We start from the raw sequence: 26,150 nt of genomic DNA, 5'->3' as shown, positions 1-26,150 counted from the left end.
ATTCATCCGGCCTACCACACTCCAATCCAATCCAATACACCCCACCCCAATCCAATCTACCCCATCCTAGTTTAGTCCACCCCACTCCAAACCCAATCCATTCACCCCACTCCAGTCCACCCCATGTCAATGCAATCCACCCCACTCCAATTCAATCCCGCTCCAATCCACCTCAATCTAATCTAACGCAATCCAACACACCCCACTCCAATTCAATTCACCCTACTCCAATCCATCCCACTACAGCCCACCATACCCCCAATCCGATTCACCCTGCACCATATCAATCCACCCCACTCCAATCCCCCCCTGCCCCATCCCAGGGCAGTCCACTGTACTCCAATCCATCCAGCCTACCCCACTTGAAACCAATCCACCCACACCAATCCCATTCCACCTCATTACAATCCACCCAACTCCAATCCATCCCATCCCACACACTCCAATCCACCACACTGTATCCCTATCAGGTCCACCCCACTCCATCCCAGTTCGGTCCACCACACTCCAATCCTATCCATTCATCCTACGCCCATCCAATCTACCCCACTCCAATCCACCCCACTCCAATTCAGTGGATCCAACCTATCCCACTCCAATTTAATCCGCCCCACTCCAGTACAATCTAATCCACCCCACTTCAATCCAATCCACCCCAGCCCTATCACTCCAATCCAAACCACCTACCCCAATCCAAACTAATCCACCCCACTCGAATCCACTCGAATCCAATCCAATTCATCTCATCCCATTTCAATCCACCCCACTCCAATCCACACCAATTCACCCCAATCCAACCCACTTTATTCTAATCGAATCTACCACACTACCTATATCCACCCCACTCTACAACATTCCCTGCCACTGAACTCTACTCCCCTCTACGACCCTCCACTCCCTCTACTCTACGACACTCCAAACAAATCCACTCTAAGACACTCACGCCACTAACTTTTAGCCATGCTGAACAGAAGCCACACTAGTGTACAACATGGCAAAACACATCACCAAATACAATAGCTCTTGTATAGTTGAGACATATTGGCTTTGCCAATGGTGGTTCATTAAGGCTTAAGTGCTTTCTTTTCTGTGTGTCAGGCATTCACACCAGACACAATACCCGCTTGTTATCAATTATCTTGCAGACAACGGATGCTTGCGGGTCTGGTGGATACTCTCAGTTAAAAAGGACACACAAAAGCCACTCAATATGGATATAATGAGCTAACGGGTGAAAGCAAGGGCATGCGCAAATGCTGACTGCATGTTTTAGCCAGTGGTTGAAGCAGGAGGGATGGGAGGGGCACGGTGTGCCCCTACTTTTTTAATTCATGAGAAAAAAATGTTCCCCTCATTTTTATGAATAGACAATCGTCTCAGGGCGGTAAACTCTGATTGTGCAAATGCTTCAGTTGAAGTTTCATTAAGGGAGTCTCCTGTGCTGTGAGAGTGAGGGAAGGGCAAGTAGTTTAACAATAAACAGGCCTTCTTGCCAGGGAGCCTCCTCGCCTGAAAGAAATGCACATGCGCACAACTTGTTAATATGCAACTATAAAGGGGGCCCGGGAGCCGATACGTTCAAATGATTGAATCACATGAAGCTTTGTGATGACAAACATGTATCCTTTTCGTCTTGTGGTGCAATGGAGTTACCAGCTGAGCAGTGCAGTGAGTGCTTTTCAGGGCAATTACATTTAAAAAAATCATTACGTACAGCCTGGGAATTACTAAACCTACATTTTGGAAGCACCATTTTATCTGAAACATTTTGGCACATTTGGTAGCAGTCTGTCTAATACTGCGTGTAATGCAAGTTTAACAAAAATGACTTGCACGTTCTCAGCGCATTCTGTCACAGGATGGGCCATCGTAGTGTTAACAATAAGCAAACCATTATTCTCCACTGCACCAAAAAAAGATTTTATTCTGTGGCTTTCCGGTTACACACAGACCTCTCAGTGCATTAACTAATAGAAGTTTCATAATACACCAGTGGTTCCCAATCTGTGCGCCGCGGCTCGCTGGTGCGCCATCAAAACTAGCCAGGGGCGCCGCACACAGTTTGGGAACCACTGAGCTATTTATAGCCCTTGGGCCAGTTCGTACAAAATAAAACTACTCAGTTGTAGCAGCTCTTTTGTAATTTTGTCCTTGAGCGCCCTCTGGTGGTTAAACACAACTAAAGGGATTCTACATTTCACAATATTTAAACAGTTATGTTATAACTACATAAAAATGAGACCTGCCCATTTTACTAGGGTTACCGTCAACCAATATTTTCCCCTTACTAAAAAACCCTATGCATGCTGTAATTAAACTACTGTTACATTTTTATTTTTTACAGTTATATATAGAATTACAATACCTTCATTGGCGTCATCCCAATTCTTTTCAGGGAGAAAAATGGATGTACTCCCTAGGCCAGGCTTACATCCCCCACCCGCCAACAAAAAGTAACATAATGGGGAGCCGCAGCCAGTGGCCAATAGATCAAGGGAGCCGTGGGTCGAAAATGTTTGGGAACCACTGTAATACACAATAAGGCTCTTAACACTAATTAACCTAACTTCTTTTAATTATTTTTTAATCCTTGAGTTATATATGTAGCTACCTGAAGGAGAGTATTTTGTGTTTTTTAGCCACACCTTTGACCCCGCCCCCACACTCGTTGACCCCGCCCGCATTGCATGCCACATCACAGTTCCCAGACGTTTTTAATGCACTTCGACCGCTGGTTTTAGCACATTAAAGCCAGGCATAGTGTGTGAAGTGGTAGCCCCACCACCGCGCCCTGAAGTACTAACCCTTCCAGAAGATCATGAATAGTGGAGCACCTGAATCGACCTATTGTGGGCAAAATGGTGGAGAATTGGTGTCTGACATTTTTTCATAAGCTCGGAGTTTGCTTTAAATATTTAACAGCAGTATGCATCGGGCCCAAAGAGTGAACAAACCACAAACTCGTTGTTAAGGGGTAAAGGGCCGCTTTAATAGAACAGGTCTGGCAATATAAACACCTTGGCATAAAGCCTTACAAAACTACATAACCTCACTAATACATAACTTTCCTCCTATCCCCTCCCCCTTCCTCTAAAGAACCCATTCAACCTACCCCTTATGCCTCCCACCTTGACCTGACCTACCCCTTACCCATCCCTTCTAAAATTCCCCTTGCCTTGTGTAAATTCCCTGTCCACTGATTTTTATATCGATCCCTTTCCCCACCCGAAATGCTTCTTGACCAGAAACCCCCCCGCAGCCAGACCTGACTACCAGCGGCAAAAATAATAAAACCACCCAAACCCCCCTTGACATACAAACACATCTAATGAACCATTAACCAAAACAAACCCAGACCTGTCCTGTCAAAGCTGAAACTTATTAATGCCCAACCCACAACGCCTCACTAATTGCAAATCACCTCCAACCACAAAACACCAAACAAAAAGGGGTACGTAAACAGACATCCCACAGGAACAAGAATCAATGCATGGGAGGGCGGGCGGGCACGAAGACAAACATGCCTACTGGGTGTGACGACGGCCAAAGAGGCCGCCCACACCCTGCCCCTGTCTTTTATCCTCCCACCAACAACCCGCCCCTTCCTGCACCGACCACCAATCCCCAACTCATCAGTGGCCTGTACCACTCCGGCCCGAAAAGCCCGGGGGGAGACCGGGCAAGCCCTCTGCTCCCCCCGAACCCCCATCGGGCCCAAAGAGTGACCCCCAACACAACCTATAAAGCAAAAAAGATGTTAAAAGTATGTCTCACCCCCTCACTGTAAGCCCTCCCCAAAGGAAAGCACCCAGAAACTGACAGCTAGAACAGGATGAAAAGAGCAGATAGTTAAAAGGAGCAAAAGAACAAATTTGAAAAGAACCCTTTTACCATGAAAGATCACCCTATGATCATTTATCTGCTCTAATATAACGTTTAAAACACTGCAACCTCCACCTACCCAAGTTTTGGATTACTTGATCACTCCTCCCCAGTCTCCTGGCTTCTGTTGCCGCGCCAATCCTAAACGAAGGAGTCCCGTATAATCCTGGATCCAAACCCAACCGCCTCAAGCACATTTTTAAAACCGCCAAAACCTGAGATGCCGATAAAGAAGAACCATCTTGATGTAAAAATACAAACCTTGCAGACTCCGGCAACTTACCTGCAAATATGAACCACGACCTCACCGGACAATCTTGAGAGCCCGTACGCCGTAAAATAACCTCCTGACCCCTGCCCGACTGATCCCCTTTGGTTTTACCCAACCAAACAACAACATCCCCTCCACTTACCTGTACATTGGAAAGTAATAAACCTTTCCTCCCTTTTAAACCTAACAACTCTGAAATACGAAACGCTCCATGAAAGAGCCAAGCCATGCATAAAGATAACAAACCCACTTCCGATTCTGAAAAACAAACAACCTCCAGTGCCCGTAAAATGGCCCGCAATAATTGGGACGTGATTGGCCTCATTCTGTCCCACCTTGCACCTCCCAACCTGGCCCAACCCGCTAAGATCCGCCTGCAAATCTCCCCTTCCACTGGGTCATAACCCCAAAAATACTTACCGTAAAATGATATTCCCGCCAACTTACCTGCAATTGTAACAGCAGACAAACCTTTATCAATCAGATGCATAATAAAGCGAACCGCCATATCCCGTCTCCTAATGACGTCATCCCCCCCAACCACTTCCACTGCTCCTGCTTCCAAGAATTCCAACCAGGCTTGACCATAACTCTTCCTTGTAGACGGGGCTACAGACCGCTGTACCAGCTCCAACATTCTTAATCTCCTAAAGCCCACAACTCCCCCGGTACCAGCGTCTTCTCCGTATCCGCTCCCGGTGCTAGACCACGGAACCTCTGCCACTGAAAACGAGATAGGGCATCAGCAATATCATTATTGATTCCAGGGATGTACTTAGCCTTGAACAGAACATTGAATTTTAAGCAATGCAACAAGAAAATACGCAGCAATTTCAACACTTTAACATCCTTCGCCTTTTGCGAATTCACCAAGGCTACCACTGTCTGATTGTCCACATTAAACACCACTTTCCGATTAGCCAAATGGGAACCCCAGACTACCAACGCCACCACTAAAGGAAAAAATTCCAAAAAGGCAATGCTATGCCTTGCTTCTTTCCATTTGGCTGGCCAAGCCTCCGCCATCCAATGACCATCCCAAAACAGCCCGAAACCGTGGGCACCAGATGCATCAGAAAACAACTCCACCTGCCAAAACCAATCCAAATCATCCACCAACATAGACACTCCATTAAACTCCTGCAAAAAACAAATCCACATTTTCAGATCCTCCTTCACCTGAGCCTTGATCCTAATGTGATGATGCGGTAACGACACACCTCTCATTGCAAAACCAAGTCTCCTACAAAAGGCTCTGCCCACTCTGACCACCTTACAAGCAAAATTCAAATGACCCAGTAATTCCTGAGCTCGCCGCAACTCCAACTTATGTCTTTTGACCGTGTCTTCCAAAAGCAAAATCAACTGCCTCACTTTGTCCTGAGGTAACCTCACCTCCATCCTCAACGAATCCAGCTCAATGCCAAGAAAGCTAATACATGACACAGGGCCCTCCGTCTTCTCCTTTGCCAGTGGAACCCCAAATTCAGACATCAAGTCCTCAAACTCCAACAAAGCCCTGCCACATAAACCCGTTCCTGCCGCCCCCACAAATAAAAAATCATCTAAGTAATGTGTCGCCAACTTGTCCCCTCTCTTGTACTGGAAACACCACTGCAAAAACGTGCTGAACATTTCGAACAAGGAACAAGAAACCGAACAACCCATTGGGAGCATGCGATCCACATAAATCGCACCCCCAAACTGAATTCCCAACAAAGAAAAATCTTCCGGATGAACAGGCAATAACCGAAACGCTGATTTAATGTCCACTTTTGCCATCTCTGCCCCTTGCCCACACTTCCTCACCAAGGCAACAGCTTCATCTACTGATGCATAGTGCACAACAGTGTCCTCAACAGCGATAAAATCATTGACTGAACTCCCCGCTGGCCAAGACAAATGATGTATCAGCCTAAATTCTCCTGTCTGTTTTTTAGGAACCACTCCTAGGGGCGAAATAGTCAAGTTGGCCAAAGGCCATTCCGAAAAGGGGCCTACAATTCTTCTCAATTCCAATTCCTTGTCCAATTTTGACTGAACCACCTCCGGATAAGTCCTTGCCGATTTCAAATTATTGGCCCACCTTCGCACTCTAGGACCTTGATAGCATAAACGAAAACCTTCAACAAAACCACTCCACAACACCTTTGCTTCGTCCCTTCGAGGATACCAACGTAGCCAATAAGAAATAGCTTCACATTTAATAGGCGTAGGGCCCTTTTCCAACAACCTGCTGAATCTGGCCTCTGCCCCTGTCACCACCTCTATTTTGCTGTCCCTGCCATCCCCAGTGCATGCCTCCAAAACACTGAAAAGCTGGGGGCCTGCCTCCACAATGGGAGCAATCATGCCGAAATCTACAGGACTGCCTATTGCAGAAGCTGCTGTTAAATGCCCAGCAAGACCCATTCCCCTGCAACTGCCCACGCTGTCCAAAACCCACACCAAATTGGGTGGGACGCCCCTGAAAGGGCTTATATTGTACCGGAAGACCACTTGCAGTGTGCGTATTAGGAGCATACCTGGCCGTGCTTAACCACTGCATCCACAACTCATTATCTATTTCCCCCCAAGCTTTGGATGGGTCCATCGCCTTCCTTGCACGAAATTCCTCGTCGTACCGGAACCACCCAAATCCCCCATAATCCATTTGGGCCCGCCGCACCACATCCATATATTTAAACAAAGCAATATACGAATCCTTGTGCTTTTCACAATAGACGCTTGCATAAATCAGAAAGGCTGATGTCCAATTTTCAATATTTGTAGGAACTTTAGGTCTCCTGGCCAACTCCCACTCCTCTTCCTTTGACCCTTCCTTCGCTTGCACCTCTCTATGCAATAGTTTAAACACATCCACAAATTCACCTTTCCAAATCTTATCTTTTAAATTCTGAGCGAGATGCGCCCCCAAAGGCATCGCCACTCCCATGTACGGCAATTTTTTACCTCTTCCCGACACATCAGCACTTAGTACACCCCCTTCCTTTACTGACTCCTGCAATACATTTAACTCATCATCTTTCGGCACAACCCCCGTCACCTCTGACTTACCTGCCCCAGCAACAGCAATGCAATCCACCTGCACAGAAGCGTCCACCCCGCCTGCACCACATACCTCCCTCCCATAACCGCCAACAATTCGACCCAGACCCATCCCAATCTCACCTCTAGGTAAATTCCCAGGTGTACTGCGACGATTTTTAGAGTGATCGCCCTGGACCACTTCTGGAACCGTTGGCTGCAAAACTGGTACCACTACCCTTGCATTCTGGACTTCATCGTCTTCTTCGTAGTCAAGAAGAGTTTCTTCTTGCCTTCCAAAACTTGCACCAGCGCCCCAGCTGGTGGAAGGCTGTTCATCCTCCAAAACTGAGCCCGCACTGTGACCCAGCGAACAACGAGCACCTGCTTCCCTCGCTGTCGGGTAAACCGCTCCGGAATTTACCCTCCCTTCTTTCCGGTGTACTAAAGGCGCCCTGGCCTTAACCGGTAAACTCTGCCCACCAGCATGCCGCCCGGCATCCTGATGCACCATCTCGCTCAGCCTGCCCAGAAACCGAGGAGCGTCACACCCAGCGCTAAAGTCCTGCAAACCTGGCTGCCACCTGTTCGCCAAAACGCTAACCTCGCCCCTACCAGTACTCCTACCAGCCTGACCGCTACCCAAGCCTCTAGTCATCACACCTTCCAAATCTGCACAAACCAATTGCTCACTTACTTCCAAAACGTTAGAATCTCTAACATTAGCACCATAACTCTCTACACGCCACTCCTTTCCAAAGCCTGTCTCTCCTAGCCCAACTGCACCACTTCCCATCTCAACATCACACTCCTCCAGTAAACCCATAGCTTCTGGAATATACCCAAAACCACCCTGACCATCCAATTCCTCATCGGAAATCACAATTACCTCCTCCTCACGCTCTCCACACTCCTCAAAAATTATTGTATCTACCGCCTGCCCTTTGCCTAATCGACTTCCCATAAAACTAAACTTCTCGGTGGGTGCCGCCATTTTGTTTGTGGCTCCCAAGGTTCTTTCCTTCAAAATGGCCGCCTCGAGTTCAGCCGCGTTTTCGCGCGGCAATTGGGCTTGTTTCCGCCCCCACCCACCTCTTTGCTGGCCTGCATGACACGCGCTCGCAAGCCGCGCCCCCTGTCTCTCTCCACCCGCCATCGCGCCCACGCGGCCAACCCCCCTCCCTCCTGCTGCCACTCTCCTTGCGAGGGAGATGCCCGAACGCCTCAGCAGCCGGCCCGCACCTCGTCGACGGGACACACTAGCTACCTCCGGCCCTAAAGCGGACACCAACACCTCTTGGGGCTGAACAGGTGAGCGTGCGACTTTTCGTCCTTCCGCGCTCTTCGTTTTAAATTTCTTCGCTTTTCCTAAAGGAGAAGAGCACGCCGCTACAGCAGCGCTCACCCCTTGCGCCGATAACCTCCTCGGCCTTTTTAAACCTACCCACGCCTCCTCCAATACGCCCTCTTTAATTAAATCTTCCCTGCCCTCATCCCTCAACGTTTTTAGGGCCTGCACCACCTTGTTCAACTCCATATTTACTTCAAACTCCTTATGCTCCTGACAATAACAAATACACCAAAATGCCCTCAACTATAGTAAACGTAATTATTACGACAAGCTCCACCTCAAAAACGCCTCCAAACAGTAATACAAACTCCTACCACAATTACAATAAACTCCCAAGCACGAAGACAATCACGCCTACTGGGTGTGACGACGGCCAAAGAGGCCGCCCACACCCTGCCCCTGTCTTTTATCCTCCCACCAACAACCCGCCCCTTCCTGCACCGACCACCAATCCCCAACTCATCAGTGGCCTGTACCACTCCGGCCGAAAAGCCCGGGGGGAGACCGGGCAAGCCCTCCGCTCCCCCCGAGCCCCCAGTCAGTAAAAGCTAATAATTTGAATTCCGTTAGCTTCAGGTATTCATCATCCTGGGAATCTAGTCTGCATGTATTAGGGCACAGTCACGCCCTTAGTTTACAGAGGTCACGCCTCATAGGTGTTTATCTGCACTTTTTAAGGCCATGCTACTTCCAAAAATCTTGATCCACTTCGTCACCCACCCTTGCCCTTTTGATTACACAATTGTTATTTAGGAAACAACGTAGACGGATGTAGCTCCTTATCGTCCTCGCCTAGTTCGACACGACTTGTCTCAACACCAGTGCTTGAAATGGAAAAAATAAAGTGCCGGTACTCTGTGCCAGAGTACCTGCTTGTTTCTGAGAAGTGCCGGTACTCTCCAATTAAAAGTATTACGTTTTCCCTGAGATGCGCCGGTACTCATCCTCTCAAAAAAAAAAAGTGCCGGTACTCAGTACCGGCCCATTTAAAGCACTGCAACTAAACTCGTTAGATAAGTTGAAGGCTTCGCGTGTCATTTCAGTAACCTTCCGGTCTCACTTTTCGGATACTTAACTTCAAAAATAAATAAAGAGGTAATGCAAAAAAGAGAATTGTATTTCTTGACAAGAGTGGTCAAAACTCTAAATCTGCGTTTTGACAACATAGATTCTTCGAAAATCTTGCACCCTACCCTGACAACCCGGATTCTCAGACAAGAGGAACTTCTAGAAGTAACCAGTACACAACGACCCTAACCAATAGCACCCACCAAAGTTCACCATATTAAGTACTCACGCGGAGTTTTTCTCACCGGAGGACTGAAACCCGTAGCTCTGGCTGTGCTTCGCGAGAGGGTGCAGACAGAGTTAAAGCTAGAAGTTTCTGTTTCCATTTAGTCGCCTAGACGTAAAATAGAAACCGAAACTAGCTCGGTGTCAGTTGCCGCCGTTTGTTCCAGGCCTGTCGCTCATGGGCGTACCCGCCCCAACTGCTGCTGCGGGCAACCGAAGTACTATTTCCTGGTGCAAGGGTTGTTTCCGTGCAATGCACCACAATTGTTGCCAGTCACGGCCCGGGACAGCTTTTAGTAAACAGAGGAGGCGCTGCAAGCGAGGAGTTAGAAAGGCGAGCAGGTATGGCGAGAGGAGGTGCAGGCTTCGTCTCTTAGTGTGTAAGCTGTCAGGGTTTCAAAGTCCATTCGAAGGGATCACCACAGAACCCTGTGAGGTCTTCGGAAAGCACGCTAACGAAAGGAGGGGAGGGTAGTGAATGCGAACCATTCATAGCAGACGAGGGAGCCATGGTTCTGAGAGTCAGAACTATCGGTGGCCTTAGTATGATTATACGTGAAATTGATTGAGTATGTGAAATTTCCCATTTTTTAATGCGTTTATGTGAGACATTCAGTGCTTCTTTATGTGCGATACTCTCGCAAGTAGAATAACACTTTTATTTTATGCAATGAGGTACATTTTATGATTTCCCCCTTTTGTACAATTAGTATGTTTATAAGAAGGCATAAAACTATTAGAACGCTCCTAAAGTTTTTTTGCTGCATCACGAAGCTTTTATTTTTTTAACATGAGAATTCTGTAAACGTTACTGAAGGGGCCGAGAAATTTGAAGAAGTGGTCTAAGTGTTGCAGAGTTTGCGCGACTGAGTCTCGGTTCTAATCAGGCACCTCCCACCTTCCCCCAAAGAGATGACTACCCACTTCATTTGCTAGCTCTGCATGACCAGGAGTGCTTCCCTCCTACTGCCAGGGGTTAAAAGAGTTTGAGGCACCCATTTATCCTGGAAGATGCAAAGATGAATGAAATCGTAATCTATTGGGGAACAAACGGCGTTAAAAGAATCCATGACAGGTGCCAGAGATAGGGTAGTCCTGGCTCTCTTAAAACACTGCAGAACATGCCTTCAACACACAGCTGGCCTCGTGCAGGGCAGTATCGAACACATCAGTAAATAAACACCGTCATTATATGACACAGCAGTCTCTGATGTATCACATTTATTTTCATACTGCCTTGTAAAATTGTTAGGTTCTGCTACTTTGCCACCTGTCTATGCATTTGTATATCATTATACGCAAATAGCTAGTATGCACTAACTAACTTTCCGTGTGTTTAAAGCGTTCCCAACGAGCAATACCATAGCAGAATTTAATGAAATACAATAGATGCATGACTCTGTACATAAGGAGGACAAGAAACCCTGAATTTTGCAGTATCTGATTTGTTTCAGTAACAGAGAGGGTGGTCTTGGTTTCCCCGCCTGGCAAGATGGCGCTCCAGAAAAAGACAGCCACTATGTCACCGGAAAAGGCTGCTTTAATAGCACGTGAAAAGTGAGTGAGTGACTGGTTAAGAGCACTCTGTGATTAAGTCTATGAAAGTGCTAGCTTATGATGCAGCACAAGAAAGGGATACATTTTGTGTTGCATGGAAACCTCTAATAGTCCGCCCACAAAGTTAAATGCCCCTTTTGTCCTCATCTAGGATATTATGGTCACTGGGAATTATTGAGACCCTCAAGAGTACCAGTTAATAGGGTGACCACCCGTCCGTAAATTTCACGGACTGTCCGTAATTTCGCCCTGCTGTCCGTTGTCCGTTATGAAAGCTTTTACGGACGGCATTTGTCCGTAATTTTAGCCTTTCACCTAAAGGGCAACGGAGGCAGGGCGAAATTACGGGCAGAGGAGTTTCCCCAGCTGGGCTGGAAGGCAGGGGGTCTCCTGTGCTCTGAGGGAGGGAGGGGCAGACAAATAAGAAAAGGCCTTCTTGCCAGGGGGTCTCCTTCCCTAAAGACATGCAAATGTGTGCAACTGGTAAATCTGCAAATAAAAAGGGGCTTGAAAACCTGCATTGACTTTACTAAAAGGAGTCACTTGAAGTTTTCTGGTGGCAAAGATATTTCTTTCAGAGAGGTATTGTAATGGTGTTCCAAGGTGAGCTGTGGAGTGTGTGGTTTTAATGGAGTGTTATAATTTTTTTTTATCACTAGGTATAAACTGTATATTATTCAAATCTGTATTTGAGAAGCACTTTTTTTTCATTTAACCGAAATGTATTTGCGCATTTTGTAGCAGCCTTTATTATGATGTAATTGTATTTTTCACAGTTCTTTCAGGTACCTCTGTACCTCATAGTACTAACAAACATTGGCAAAGCCAATAGGTCTCATCTTCGAAAGAGTTATTGGCTTTGCTAATGTGTTTTAGCCATTAGCCATGTTATACACCAGAGTAGCTGCTGCTCAGCATGGCTTAAAGCTAGTGGCATAGTGGTGTGGAGTGGAGTAGAGTAGCATAGGAGCAGTGGCGTAGAGCCCAGTGGTGCAAAGTACAGTGCAGTGGGGTACAGTGCAGTTGTTTAGAGTGCGTTAGCGTAGAGTGCAGTGGTTTAGAGTGCAGTGGCATGGAGTGGCATGGGACAGAGTAGAGTGGCATAGAGTGCAGTGGCGTAGAGTCGCATACAATAGAGTAGCACAGAGAGCAGTAGTGTAGAGTGGTGCAGTGGCATAGATTGCAGAGTAGACTCACAGTGCAGGGAGTGCAGTGGTGTAGCGTAGAGTGGTGCAGAGTAGGGAAAAGTGCTGTAGAGTGGAGTGATGCATTGTAGAGTGGCATAGAGTGTAGTGGCATAGAATGCAGTAGTACATAGTACATTGGTGTATAGTACGGTGGTGGAGAGTGCAACACTGCAGAGTAGAGTGTCAGTGCAGTGATGTAGAGTGGAGTAGAGTGGCACAGAGCAGTGGCGTAGAGTACAGTGGTACAGAGTAGAGGGCAGTGGCGTACAGTGCAGTTGTTTAGAGTGCATTGGCGCAGAGTGCAGTGGCATAGAGTGGCATGGGGTAGAGTTACATAGAGTGCAGTGGAGTAGAGTGGCATACAATAGAGTAGCAGAGAGTGCAGTAATGCAGAGTGGTGCAGTGTCGTAGAGTGCAGAGTAGACTCATGTGGCATAGAGTGTAGTGGTGTAGAGTGGTGCAGGTGGAGTATTGTAGAGTGGTGTAGAGTATAGTGCCTAGAGTGGCATAGAGTAGAGTGGTGTAGAGTGCAGAGTAGAGTGTCAGTGCAGTGGTGTAGAGTGGTACAGAGAACAGTGGCATAGAATACAGTGGTGCAGAGTAAAGGGCAGTGCAGTAGTTTAGAGTGCACTGGTGTAGAGTGCAGTTGCATACAGTGGCATTGGGCAGAGTAGAGTGGCATAAAATGCAGTGGAATAGAGTATATTGGTGCAAAATGCAGTAGTACAGGGCAGAGTGGTGTAAAGTATAGTGGCGGCCAGGGCAGTGTTGCAGAGTGTCAGCTTGCAGTGGTGTAGAGTGCATTGAACTAGAGTGCAGTGGTCAGAGTGGTATAGAGTACAGTGGCGTAGAATAGATTGTTTCAGAGTAGAGTGCAGTTGCATAGAGTGGAGAGGTGCAGGGTAGAGTGCAGTGGCATAGAATGCAGTGGCACAGAGTGCAGTGGCATAAAGTAGATTATTTCACAGTAGAGTGAGGTGGCTTAGAGTGGAGAAGTGCAGGTTAGAGTGGAGTTGCATAAAGTGGCATAGAGTTTGATGGCATAGAGTAAAGTAGTGTAGAGTGCCGTGGCATAGAGTGCAGAGGTGCAGAGTAGATTAGAATGATGTACAGTGTATTGATGTAGAGTGCAGGGGCATAGAGTTGAGTGTTACAGAGTAAAGTGCATTAGCATAGAGTGTATTAGCTTAGAGTGCAGTGGCGTACAGTGCAGCATTGCAGAGTGGCAGAGAGTGGAGTTGTGCGGATTAGATTGGTGTTGCCTAGACTGGAGTGGTATGGCGTGCAGACGAGCAGAGCGCAGTGGTGTAGAGAGGCGCAAAGCGCGGTGGCTTAGAGTAGAGTAGTACAGAGTAGAGTAGAGAGGCATAGTGTGAAGTAGCATAGAGAGCAGTGGCATAATGTGGAGTGGTTCCGAATGGAGAAGAGAACAGTGGCATGGAGTGGCGTAAAGTGGAGTGATACAGAGTAGGGTGCAATTCTGATATATTCTGAAGTCTATTTAAATGTTGTCATGTGATAGAAAAAACTCTTTCCTAACCCCAGTATCCAGCAAGATTGTTGCATAAATCCTCTCACTTTGAAGTCGGAGAAAGGAAAGGAAACACTAAGTTCCCACCGAAGACAGAGCCTGACATTTGACTTTGTTCTTTGAATGCACAGCAAATATGATAAGATAAGAACAAGATTTACAGGCCTGTTTACAGAAAGGGAGCACTCTGCAGGATACTGTAAATAAGGTTTTGGCAAGGGAAGGGACAAATTCAAGCTGCTTAGCCTAAAACAAACAAAGCCAGCAAATTGAAAGCAACAAATTGTGAGTTACAAACCACAAGGCCAATGGCAAGCAATGGACAGAATGTATTCACAAGGAAGCACTATGAATTTACTTAAAGTGACAGTACTACCAGAAAGCACGAGTTATCACTCGATTTCTTATGTATGATGCAATAGCAAAATACTGTTTTAAAAAGAATGATCTAAGATTGTTTAACTAAATGTGTGAATCTAGGCACATATGGAAATACTTAAACAGGTTAACGCACTCCTTGTTCTGTCCATAACTATAACCTCTTTTTCTGCTTTTGTAGATGCTTTGAGTCAAAACAATACTTTATGCTTTTTTTAGTTTTTCATTGTCATTTCAATATTAACAGTCAGATGTCTAAATTTCACAGTGGATTTAACTTTTCTTGTTATTAATAAACGACCCAAAAAGTATGTTATTGGATTTCATTGATTTTACCAACTTGTGTTATCACTAACTTGTTTTGCCACATCTCCATCCCCAGATATTTTTCCAATCAATGGCAGTTCTGAGCATGCAAATCCAGTTTTCTTCAAGACAACAACATCAGGGGTAGACTTTCAGAGTAGTCATTCTGGTCTCATGTGACTCCTTTTTGGTAAGGTACACCCTATTTCAATATTTATAGTGAACTATTTTAAAGTTTGCCTTTTCTTTATGTTTTTATTGAGCAATTTTTTTGTTCAACCTTTTGTTGGTTATTTGGGCCTGGTGTACGTGCCACTGTGGCTAGGAACGCATTATCCAGTCTGCCGTTTCCAATGTGCCTATTGCCAGCCTGTACATCTGCAATCCACATAATCAATATGTACACCATTTTATTCCATGATGCATTGCTCCTTCCTTCCTGGTCCCTTTGAATGGGTGTTTTCTCCCAGTGGGATGCTGCCCTTTAACCTACTCCTGGATTGGAATCTAAGAATACTTTGTATGTCAGCCAATCTGCCAAGTATTACAAAGTGATGCATAATATAATGTTAATTCATTCAGAGGCTCAGATCCCCAACCTCTTTGAGTAAATGTTGCATTGCATTCAGTGCTAATCTCAGCCCACAGCATTGCAGCACCAGCTCAATAGTAACCAATTTAATCTTTTAAAATTCCTCTTAGGAAAACATGGGCATGTTTTAAACCAGGTACAATAACTAGTTTGATTGGTTCGTAACTTTTTGAAAGGGGGCAGGCCAGCTGCGAAGATGGCAGCCGTTTTCTCTTTGCGCTCCAACCTGGTGCCACACTAAAATCCTGATTAGTCCACAGAACATACATGGAGAAGCAAGCATATGGCACACTATTGTAACCACAGCAGTGTCAGTGAAGCATATTGCTATTTCTTGGGGTACAAATAGCTGGATGAACACTGCGCTAATTAGCCCTGCTTGATTGAGGAAGCTTGTTGTGGCCTGCTTCTTAAGCCGTACATCGGGCCCGGAGACTGCACAGTGGTTGACAAAGACTTGGCTTGTACCCCACGTACATGGATGAACCTACATGCTGAGAACCTACACAAACGATCCCGGTTCCACTTGAATTCTTACGTTGGGTGGAGGGCCGTGGCTCGGCTTAACTTCTTTGGCGGCTCCGGCGGGAATGACTCCACTGTCTGTTCCACCTTGCCTGCGGAATCCCTGAGGCTGTGATTGTTGGCCATGGCCACTGAGGCTTCCGTCCCGACTGCGAGCACCTTGAAACTGCTGCAGAGAACAGTGAAGCTGTGGCTAGTGCAGATGCCTTGGCATATCTGCGCTGGACCTGAAGGCACCTGTAGTATCCGCTCGGGATGCGGCGAGCCCATGATCGCACCTCACATAAGGGGTCAACCGGGTGACCCCTACCTAACTGTAAAGTGTGGGATGGTCCCGGGTGACGTAGGTGCGAGGGTTTATGTAGAGGTGGGGGCAGCGGGGAAAGTTAGTTAGCTGCCTGCCAGGAGTGTTGACTGATATTACATGGCAATAAAATATTCATCAAGCAAACCCCAAGCTTTAGTGTCGTCTTTTGGGCCCGACACTACATTGGCGACGAGAGGGTGCTCACCCTGCCTTGTTCAGCTCCGCCCGTCGACACCCCGCCGCGCAGCGTCTCCGCGACAACCGGAGGCCCGCTCCCACATCTGCCTGGACATTCTTCCAGCACTCCTGCAGATCAACGAGGTACTGTGCCTTTTTGCCCTACTGAGACCCAGGAGAGAGTGCTGTCTGGTGTTTGCCTGCCTAGTGCGTACCTACGTAACTTCATCAACCTTTTAGTCAGGACATTGTTTACTGGGACCACTAATCCCTGAAGCTGGCCACCCTGCCACCCCAAGTGATCCTTCTCCAGAGCACTCACAACTGCCCGCGGCACCTCACGCTATGGCCAGCATACCTGCCCTTGAACCCTTTACCATCACTGGGGCCCCTCCTACTCAGGACGCAAAATGGAAAGCCTGGATTGAGTGACTAGAAACCTACTTTGAAGCGCTGGAGGTCAAGGATGAGCGGAAGAGACCTCTGCTGCTACACCTTGGTGGCGCTGACATCCACAAAGTCTCCAAATGAGTAACTGAGGCCACCCCCCACACGTACGCCACGCTAAAAGACGCTATTTCTTCGAGCCGTTTGCTAACCCTGATTACGCTTCCTGCTACGCCAAGCATGCCAGACGACGGAGGGATCCGCAGATGTCTTCTATACGCGCCTTAGAGAGTTGGCAAGCACATGTACCCTCCTGGACAAGGAAGATGAAATCAGGGCCCAATTCATTCAGGGGTGCACCTCCTCCAAACTCTGTGAACGCATCCTGCAAGAGCCCAATATGCACATGAGAGACATCCTAACACTTGGGCGTTCTCAGGAGCTGTCTAAAGCGAAGGCAGCCCACATGGAACAAATGGACCCCGTCCAGGTAAAAACTGAGCCGGTTAACGCAGTTGTCACCAACAGCCCAAAGGCCAAAATGGCACTCAGTGGAGCGAGACACAAGGAGAGACAATGCAGTGGCCCCCTGGCCCATCCCAGTGGAAGCCCAGCCCGTAGGAGAATTTGCAGCACCTGTGGCAAGAGCAACCACTTTGCAAAGGTATGCCGGTCGATGCCCAAGCCACAGCCCACTATCAAGAAAACAGTCAAGGCGGTCACAGCACTTCCCACCACCCCGTCCAGCAGTGACATGGATGATGACAACCAAGTCGTCCACGTGATCAGAACACTCGTCAAACGAGTAGCTCAAAATAGACGCCTACCCACATGCCAGATAACCCTGCAAGGCCAACCCATACCAGCTCTGATTGACACTGGAGCGTCTATCAACCTCATGGCTGCCGAAGTATACCACAGCCTCACAACGCAACCTCTACTCAAGCCGACCAGTGTACCCGTCTACGCTTTTGGGAACTCTCAACCCTTCGAAATAATGGGTACTTTCACAGCGGAGGTCCAACATGAAGGCAGGCAACTCCCCATGAAAATATATGTGTCGCAAAAAGGTTCAGGTTTTCTGCTAGGCTGCCAAAGCATCCAAAACCTCGGCCTCGTTCAGTTCGCCTTCAGTGTCCCCGCCAGCTGCCTGGAAGACCTCACCAAAGAATTCGACTCGCTCTTCAATGGCATCGGATGCCTCCAAGGGCCGCCCCTTAGACTGCACATCGATGTATTGGTGGCCCCCGTCGCTCTCCGCCACCGGCGTGTGGCCTTTCACCTTCGGTCAAAAGTATAACAAGAACTACTGCTCCTGCAGAAAGCTGGAATCATTGAGAGAGTATCAGGCCCAGCCCCACAGGTTTCCCCGATCGTTGTCGCTGAGAAACCAAAGCAGCCTGATGCCGTCCGCATCTGTGTGGACATGTGCCTGCCCAACCAGGCCATCAAGAGGGAAAGACACCTCACCCTGACAATTGACGACATAATAGGAGAACTGTCAGGCTCCAAATGGTTTTCCAAAATGGACCTCTGGTCAGGTTACCATCAGATGGTACTACACCCGACTCCAGACCGATCATGACCTTCTTCACCCACATGGGCCTCGGGAGGTACACACGCCTCAATTTGGGGATTTCAAGTGCTGTCAAAATCTCCCAACACACCATGAAATGGGTACTAGGAGAGCTAACCGGAGTCCTGAAGGTAAGCGATGATATCCCCGTGCATGCCCCCACGCTTGAGTCACCTGACCCACCTGCGCACAGTATTCCTCCGACTGCAGGACCACGGCCTCACGCTCATCGCAAAAAGTGCGAATTCCTAAAGGACAGTATCAGTTTTTTTGGCTACCGTTTCTTCCAACAGGGGATCGGCACAGATCCAGCCAAAATAAGATGCCGTGGTCGAGTCACAGAACATTGAAAGTGCCATCTACGGTTTCCTGCAAGAGTACAGAGTCACGCCTCATGCCACCACGGGCGTCGCCCCCAGTCAATTGTGTTTTGGAAGAGTAGTGAGGGATACCATATCTCATCGCCCTCTCAGGGTGGACCTACCCAGTGCCCAGAATCAGTCCACAAGCAGGAGAACCTGCAACAGTGACTATGCTTCCCAGAAACGGCAAGCCAGATGAGTTATGTGGAGGCTCCCCTGTTCTTCATAGGAGCCTATGTGTTTTGGGCCCTCCTTTGACCTCTGCACCTGACCGGCCCTGTGTTGCTGGTGCGGTGACTTTGGGGTTGCCTTGAACCCCCAACAGTGGGCTGCCTATGCCCAGGAAACTGAACTTGTAAATGCTTTACTTACCACAGAAACCTAACCTTACTTACCTCCCCTAGGAACTGTTGATTTTTGCACTGTGTCCACTTTTAAAATAGCTTATTGACATTTTTACCTATACTGTGTGTTCTACTGCTCAAAGTTCCTTACTTACCTGTGTGGAGTACCTTGAATTTTATGCATTTACTTTAAATCTTGAATCTTATGGGTCTAAAATAAATGAAGAAAATATATTTTTCTATATGAAAACTATTGGCCTGGAGTTAAGTCTTTGAGTGTGTGTTCCTCATTTATTGCCTGTGCGTGTACAACAAATGCTTAACACTACCGTCTGATAAGCCTACTGATCGACCACACGGCCACAAAATAGAGCATTAGAATTAGAATTATCTAATTTTGCCACTATCAACCTCTAAGGGGAGCCCTTGGACTCTGTGCACACTATCGCTCACTTTGAGATAGTATATACAGAGCCAACTTCTTACAAGCCACAAGCGGTAAGACTATCCAGGATTTCCTACCACCTTTCTTGCAAGTCCTCCTTTCCTGCCTGCATGTGTTGGAATTAACACCACTGCTGTTATAGTAAGCCCTGCCGTAATGCTCATAGTGAAACCTGATGGCGAGTAGGGACATTACTGTCTAGTTAATAACTACCTCTCTCAGGCTATCACTGATTGTGGAGACTTCTGTGACTGTGCTGCCACCGCCTGGGGTCTTCCTGACTATAATGCAGCTAACTGATAACACTGCTTCCGGCATTGTTCGGCACAGCACTCTGTTCTCTAAGGCATCACAATGAGGTGCACAAAAAACACTCAAATTACCACTGCAAAAACGGTAAGGGACTGCCCCAGTAGAGTCAATCTGACGCATCCTCTCCCCATACCACTGAAGACTGCATTCTACCCACTGACTCCCTCCTCCCCTGTAATAAGCTTGATATAATCTTACAGGAAATAACAAGACTTCAGAGCAGCCATTGGGCAGCGTACTGACACACTATCGGTAGATCTATGCCTTTTAAGAGACAACCATTGGAAACTCTCGGAGGAATTGAGAACAGCTGGACCCATGTTACGCACATTGGCATTGCTGCAGACTTTACACACTACTACCATTACTGAACTCCAGAGGCCGGTAACAGCACTGCAGGAAAGGGCTGATGATGCTGAGGGTTGTTCGTGGTGCAACAATGTACGTTTAATGGGGATGCCGGAGGGGGTGGAAGGCACCAACCCAACACGCTTTATTAAACAACTGTTACAATCTATTCTATTCACGGCTTCTCTGCACTGTTCACAGTAGAGCATGCTCAAAGGGTGCCAACTAAACAACCTCCTCCTGGAGCGCCCCCAAGTCTCATGCTTGTGTGTATCCTTAATTATAGGGACTGTGATGTTCTCATTCAGAAGTCCAGCGTAAAGGTCCCTATAACAGTGGACAATACCATAATATCACTGTTCCCTTATTACGCATGTGCAGTGCAGCACCGCTGAGCCTCCTTCAAGTAGTCAAACGTCTACTACACACAGAGGGTTTCACGCATGCCTTAATGTACTCAGCAAAATTGAAAATAATACATGACCAAACCATTCTTTATTTGACTCCACCTAATTCAGTCTTGGAGTGGCTGGAACCACAGTATCCCAATGCACGCCTCCCACGGAATGCTCACTGATGAACAAAATGCGACCCATCCTGACGCCGCCAACGAAGGACAACTCAGTGGATGAACCCTAAAATGACCCCAACTCTGCAAAAGGCTTTGGAGGTCTGCCTTGAAAACGGTAGCCTCTTTAAGATCTCAACATTGCCAGCCCTCCTCTAGTTCCTCAAAAAGTGGTACATCAGAATCAAACACAAGTGTAGCCCTTTTTCCATCAGTCACTCCACAAACTGCAGACATTGTAAACTGACTATTATGTGCCTTGAAATGCTTCCTTATTCACACTATTGCGCCGGCTGGCTGATTCAGATAGGTTTAATCTTTTGTCTTCTCATCCCCCACTCCCTTACTTCCCCTTTCCCTCTCATACCCCCTCCATTCTATCTTCTTATTTTGCATAATCCCCCCTCTCATTTCTATTCACTCTACGCTTCCCTTTCCAGCGTACTCTTCCTTTTTCCATAAGAGGGTTCCATGCATAAAGTAGATGTTGAAGTACAGTGCACACGTCGAGTTATTGTACTATCAATAGTTGACCCACACTGTAGTTTACAAAAACGCTATTATTCCTGAGAATGGTTCAGTTTGATGCACATCTAGTACATTTATTGTTATAAAAGTGCATGGCACCATCTTTCATTGTTCAGTAGGTCTTAAATCACCTTCATGTAGAAATGTATGATGTGGTGCCTGTAAGGAGTGCTTATACTCCAGTTTATAACTACGTCAGCTGGACGCAGGCAGTGGCCCCCACCCCGAGCAATTGCAAAGTGTATTACTTTAGTTTTGTTCAAGATTTATTGAAGTTTTATTGGTCGAACGTGTGGTTACTGTTGGATCATGTATTTGTGAGATCTTCCATGGCCTGTTCTGTTGCTGTGCCCACCCACCAAGCCAGCCTACATGCGGTATCAGATCCCCCTGACCGAGTACATATAAAATACTCCTATGTTAACTACACCTCACCATTATAAAATATTGACTTGGAACATTCGGGCATGGTTTCGGCCCACAAGAGCCATAGGATCCTGGCACAACTGCATTGCCCAAAAGCAAACATAGTCTACTTTCAGGAGACTCACATCATAGCAGTTGAGGCCAATAAGTTGTGTCATAAATGTTTGGGTCAATTATTCACCACTACATATTCAGGATTTCTGCGTGGGGCAACTACATGGTTATGAGCTGGTATTCCCTTTGAGGCACATGAGACAAAAATTGATGTTCATGGGCGGTATGTCTTCCTCAGAGGGCCTTTAGATGGAGAACTGTCATTACTGGGTAATGAAAATGCCCCTAACACAGACCAAGATATATTGGTCCAACATATATCAACAATACTGGCCGAATTGGTTCCACCTCCCCTGACTAACCAGGGGAGATCTTAACGCTGTAATGAATGTCAATTTAGACAGTTCGCACCCCAACCTTACCATTAGCAGATGCCACGAAATATTCAGCAGCTCTTTCGAACTGGGAGTCCACAGATAATGAAGATACGACCTCCATGCCCCTTGTTGATTGTTAAGCGTTCAGTGGTCATCTGTGGTGTATCCATAGCCACTATAACAGGTGCAAGGCACTCTGTATTGCATTAGCTACGCAATACTGAATCATAGCAGGGACCACCAGAACGTGACTCCCTACAGGATCCCTCACGCCTAGAAGACCTCCAAAACACTAGGATACGTTATGCGAAATTACTAGAACATGTACGAATAATTGACTATAAATCCATACACACAGCAAATACATTCGGAGTGCAACAGAGCTGGGACACTACTAGCCCCTATGATATACCCTCCCTTGTCCCCAAGTCTGATTCTGTCACAACACTTTCTCGGTCAACATGCCCCACACAAGCAAACATCAATGAGGCCTTCTGATCATATTATACCTTACTGTATAATGCTCGGCCGATGTTTCTTACCAATGCTAGATATGAGTTTCTTACCGGTCTTGGCGTCCCCAAAAGCTCCCCACTAGCTCGTACAACACTGGAAGCCTCTTAAATCCCTGTTGAAATTACACAAGCGATAAAAGAAACAGCAAATAATAAAACTCCTGGGGTCGATGGGCTGGCCATTGATTTCTTCTCAACCTTTTCTTCTTGCTTAGTTCCGCGATTTAAGAAATTGTACAAGGCCTCCCTGGAAGCTGGTACCTTACCCCCAACTACTAAACAGACTCTAGTTACTTCATTGCTTAAACTAGGCCGGGCCCCTGATGGTCTGTCTTCATACAGGCCACTCTCCCTTCTGGCTACAGAATATAAGATTTTAGCAAGGTATTAGCCCTATGTCTACTTCCAGATTTGGCCCATATTGACCAATGTGGTTTTGTACCACGTTGGAGTACTTTAACGAATATTAAAAGATTATATCAAATGATGGAGATCACGAAAGACTCTTTCCCAAATGCCAGCTGTCTTTTCTTAGACCTGCAGCAGGCCTTCGACTCACTAGATTGGGATTATGTGTTCACTGGGTTGGAAATATTTAATATACCTCACATTTTTATTAACTAGATTACATTATTATACACTACCCCTACCATAAGAGCTAAAACAGGCACTCACATTTCACAACAATATCCAGTTTCCAGAGGAACACGCCAGGGATGCCTTTTGTCACTGTTACTTTTTGTGTTAGCACTGGAATCCTTTGGGCAAAAATTTAGAGTAGAATCGACCTGCTGGTCAATTCTGAGAGGTCTTCAAACACATGCTGGTGTATATACAAGACCTTAATATGGTCCTTACACTGACTGACACATTATAACTTTTTTTGGGGGGGCGATATTGGGCCTGCAAACCAATCATTTGAAATCATATGCGTTTTATTTCCACAATGATACACCCCACGACACGATTCCCATGGACAACCAGAATATACCTGTCATACTCTCTACCTTCCACTGTTTGGGAAACCAAATCTGTATAACTCCCAAAGATTTACTGGATCGGAATTTATTTAAAACTATATAACAGCCCTTCTTGCACAGATGAGATTCTGGGTCACGTTACCTCTGTCTGTGATTGGTCGTAAATTTACTGATTATCATACCCTGCCTTGTCTCTAAAAAATTGGACTCCCGTCTCTTAGACCCCAGAGGGGGCCCGAATAGACGTCGAATCAGCCTTTCAAAATTATAATTATCTTCAGGGGAAGGCAGTGTGGGAGCCCCTGAATTTTGCTCGTACTGCCTAGCGATCCAACTACAGTGGCTTGAACACTGGCTGGCATAAATTTTGCAGGAAATTGATTATACACGCTTCTGGATGCTTACACAGACCTCTTGCTACAAGGGGTCACAAGCCCTCCAGCACTCCGCATACTCCTCCAAAATGCCATCACATATTGGAGAGGAGCACTCCGTTACACACATAATACTTTCATCATCTTCTGCACCAAGCATCCTCCCATGTGGTCTGCCCACCTCCCTGGGAACACTAACGGCCACACAGCTGGCACCATGGGAAGAAGTAGGGATCACAGTCATTGGTGACCTCTTAGAATACATCTTATTACAACCCCATCAAGATTTTATTCAAATCCATGCTCTCCCTAGAGGGCTTTTCCTCACACACGCTAATATATTGGCTTATATCCGAAAATACTGAGCACCTATGGGAGCTGAATCTACAACACACACATTTGTGCAGGCACTACCCAGAAAGGGCACCCGGCAGACATTTGGTTAGGTGGTTGTATAGATGTCTTCATGCCCATCTACAAACCTCAGTTGCTTCCCTAAAACCAAATTAGGAAACCGATGTAGACTCCGCCCTACGTGATAAGGAATTGAATTTTATTGTAGCAAAATACCACGCAATGCACGTTTCTACTTCATCCAGTTTATGCTCCTTCATAGAACCTATGTAACATTGGCTAAATTGCACAGGCTCTTTCCCTTAACATCCATGGCATGCCCATGCTGCATTTCTGAAGAGGTGACACTAAAACATATGCTGTGGTCATGCCCTGCCTTGTCGACATACTGGGCAGAAATATGTACCTCCCTCAGATCCCTAACATACACAACTCACTTGGATACTATGGAACAATGTCTATTGGGTCTTTACCCCAGACCTAAATCCTCAAAAGTGATGGCACGCTTTGTAGACTTGGCCCTCTTTCTTGCCAAGAGACAAATAAAAAGACATTAGAAATCCTCTATGGCACCCATGACTGTGGGTTGGTATGAGGAGATATGAACCTGGGGCTCTGCAGAAAGCCTAGCACTACGTAGAGAAGAATATCTCTGCCTTTGCAAGCAATCCATAGCCATGGCCTGGGATACCATGTTGGAGCAATTTAAAACACAAGAAGAAGATACATACTGACCCCTTCATGCCCATGACACCACTTTGACAAAGGACTGAACCCCCGATGACCTGATTTACTGCACGTCATTGTCAGAACATTTACTCTACGCAGCATATCCATATGAGGGGGGTACCCCTCTGTATTATAGAATGTAAGTTACACTATTTATGGAACGATACGGTGGGCAGGTGGGATTATAGATGGGCCCATAGTGAAAATCTTTGTTATGGCTGCTCATGTTATTTTGTTCTCTGTGTAGAACATCATCTTACTCTACAGTTTAGATACCCAATGTATTGTATGATCTATATATCTTCTACTGTAAGGGGACCCAAGTTTTCCGAAAGACTGTCACTCGTTCATACAATATATGTCTCAGTAAGTGATTTTATTGACTGACAGTTCTTGACCATACTTACAACTCTGATTTGTCAATATAATGTGTTATTTTGGAAATAATAAAATATGTTTATAAAACAAATGGTAACTTTTTCAAAAATGCCAACTGCCCATTAGTGACAGTTTCTTCCAGAAAGAGACAAACTGAAGACATTTCTGTTCCATTTATACTAAGTTTTCTTTTATAACTAACTTTATTGATTTATGTGTATAGCAACTTGTCACATTGCAGGCGAAGGCAATTTGTGACATCACAATATAGTACCATTTCCACAACCCATAATAAATGTACCAGCTAGTCATTATCCTACAGCTTCCAATCATCCAGCCCACACCTTACTGTCCTTTTTCAGGCAGCCTCTCTCTTGATACACAGGCCTTTCCATTCAGGCACACCAGTCCACCCCCGGTCTCCAGCGGGGCAGCGAGGGAGGGGCATTCACCACCCAACACATGGCGCTGTCTCTTTTTGCCAGAAGTAACGCAGTACCCAGAAATGTTCTAAATTCCCCAGACTTCTTCCATCACACTCAGCAGTACCATCGTCGGCAAGGGCTCCAGGATGAGACCCAACACCCCGGAGAATTCATTCAGAATTTGCGTCCAGTATATCATAATGCTAGGGCAGGACCATACCCCGTGGAAAAAGTCAGCTGGTGAGTGGGGACCTCTATTACAGTGAGAGTTAGGTCGTAACTCA

The 26,150-nt window shown here is 46.5% G+C and overlaps 1 protein-coding gene across 6 annotated transcripts in view; it reads left to right on the top strand.

The window, feature by feature from the left end:
* The first annotated feature begins 9,980 nt into the window (after positions 1-9,980).
* The window catches only part of DTX3L (deltex E3 ubiquitin ligase 3L), a 220,043-nt gene continuing 203,873 nt past the window's right edge, over positions 9,981-26,150 (top strand). For 3 of the 6 annotated variants that reach the window (XM_069224300.1, XM_069224301.1, XM_069224305.1), the window contains exons 1-2: positions 9,981-10,166; positions 14,860-14,973. The gene's annotated coding sequence lies outside the window, so the exon portion shown is untranslated. Of the gene's footprint in view, positions 10,167-10,246; positions 10,394-11,309; positions 11,382-14,859; positions 14,974-26,150 lie in introns of those variants that run through there. The other 3 variants (XM_069224303.1, XM_069224302.1, XM_069224304.1) reach the window with 3 other exon arrangements.

The sequence above is a fragment of the Pleurodeles waltl genome, chromosome 3_1, assembly GCF_031143425.1.
Source record: "Pleurodeles waltl isolate 20211129_DDA chromosome 3_1, aPleWal1.hap1.20221129, whole genome shotgun sequence".
Lineage (NCBI taxonomy): Eukaryota > Metazoa > Chordata > Amphibia > Caudata > Salamandridae > Pleurodeles > Pleurodeles waltl.
The sequence above is the reverse complement of the archived record's forward strand: the minus strand, read 5'-3'. Positions and strand labels throughout refer to the sequence as shown.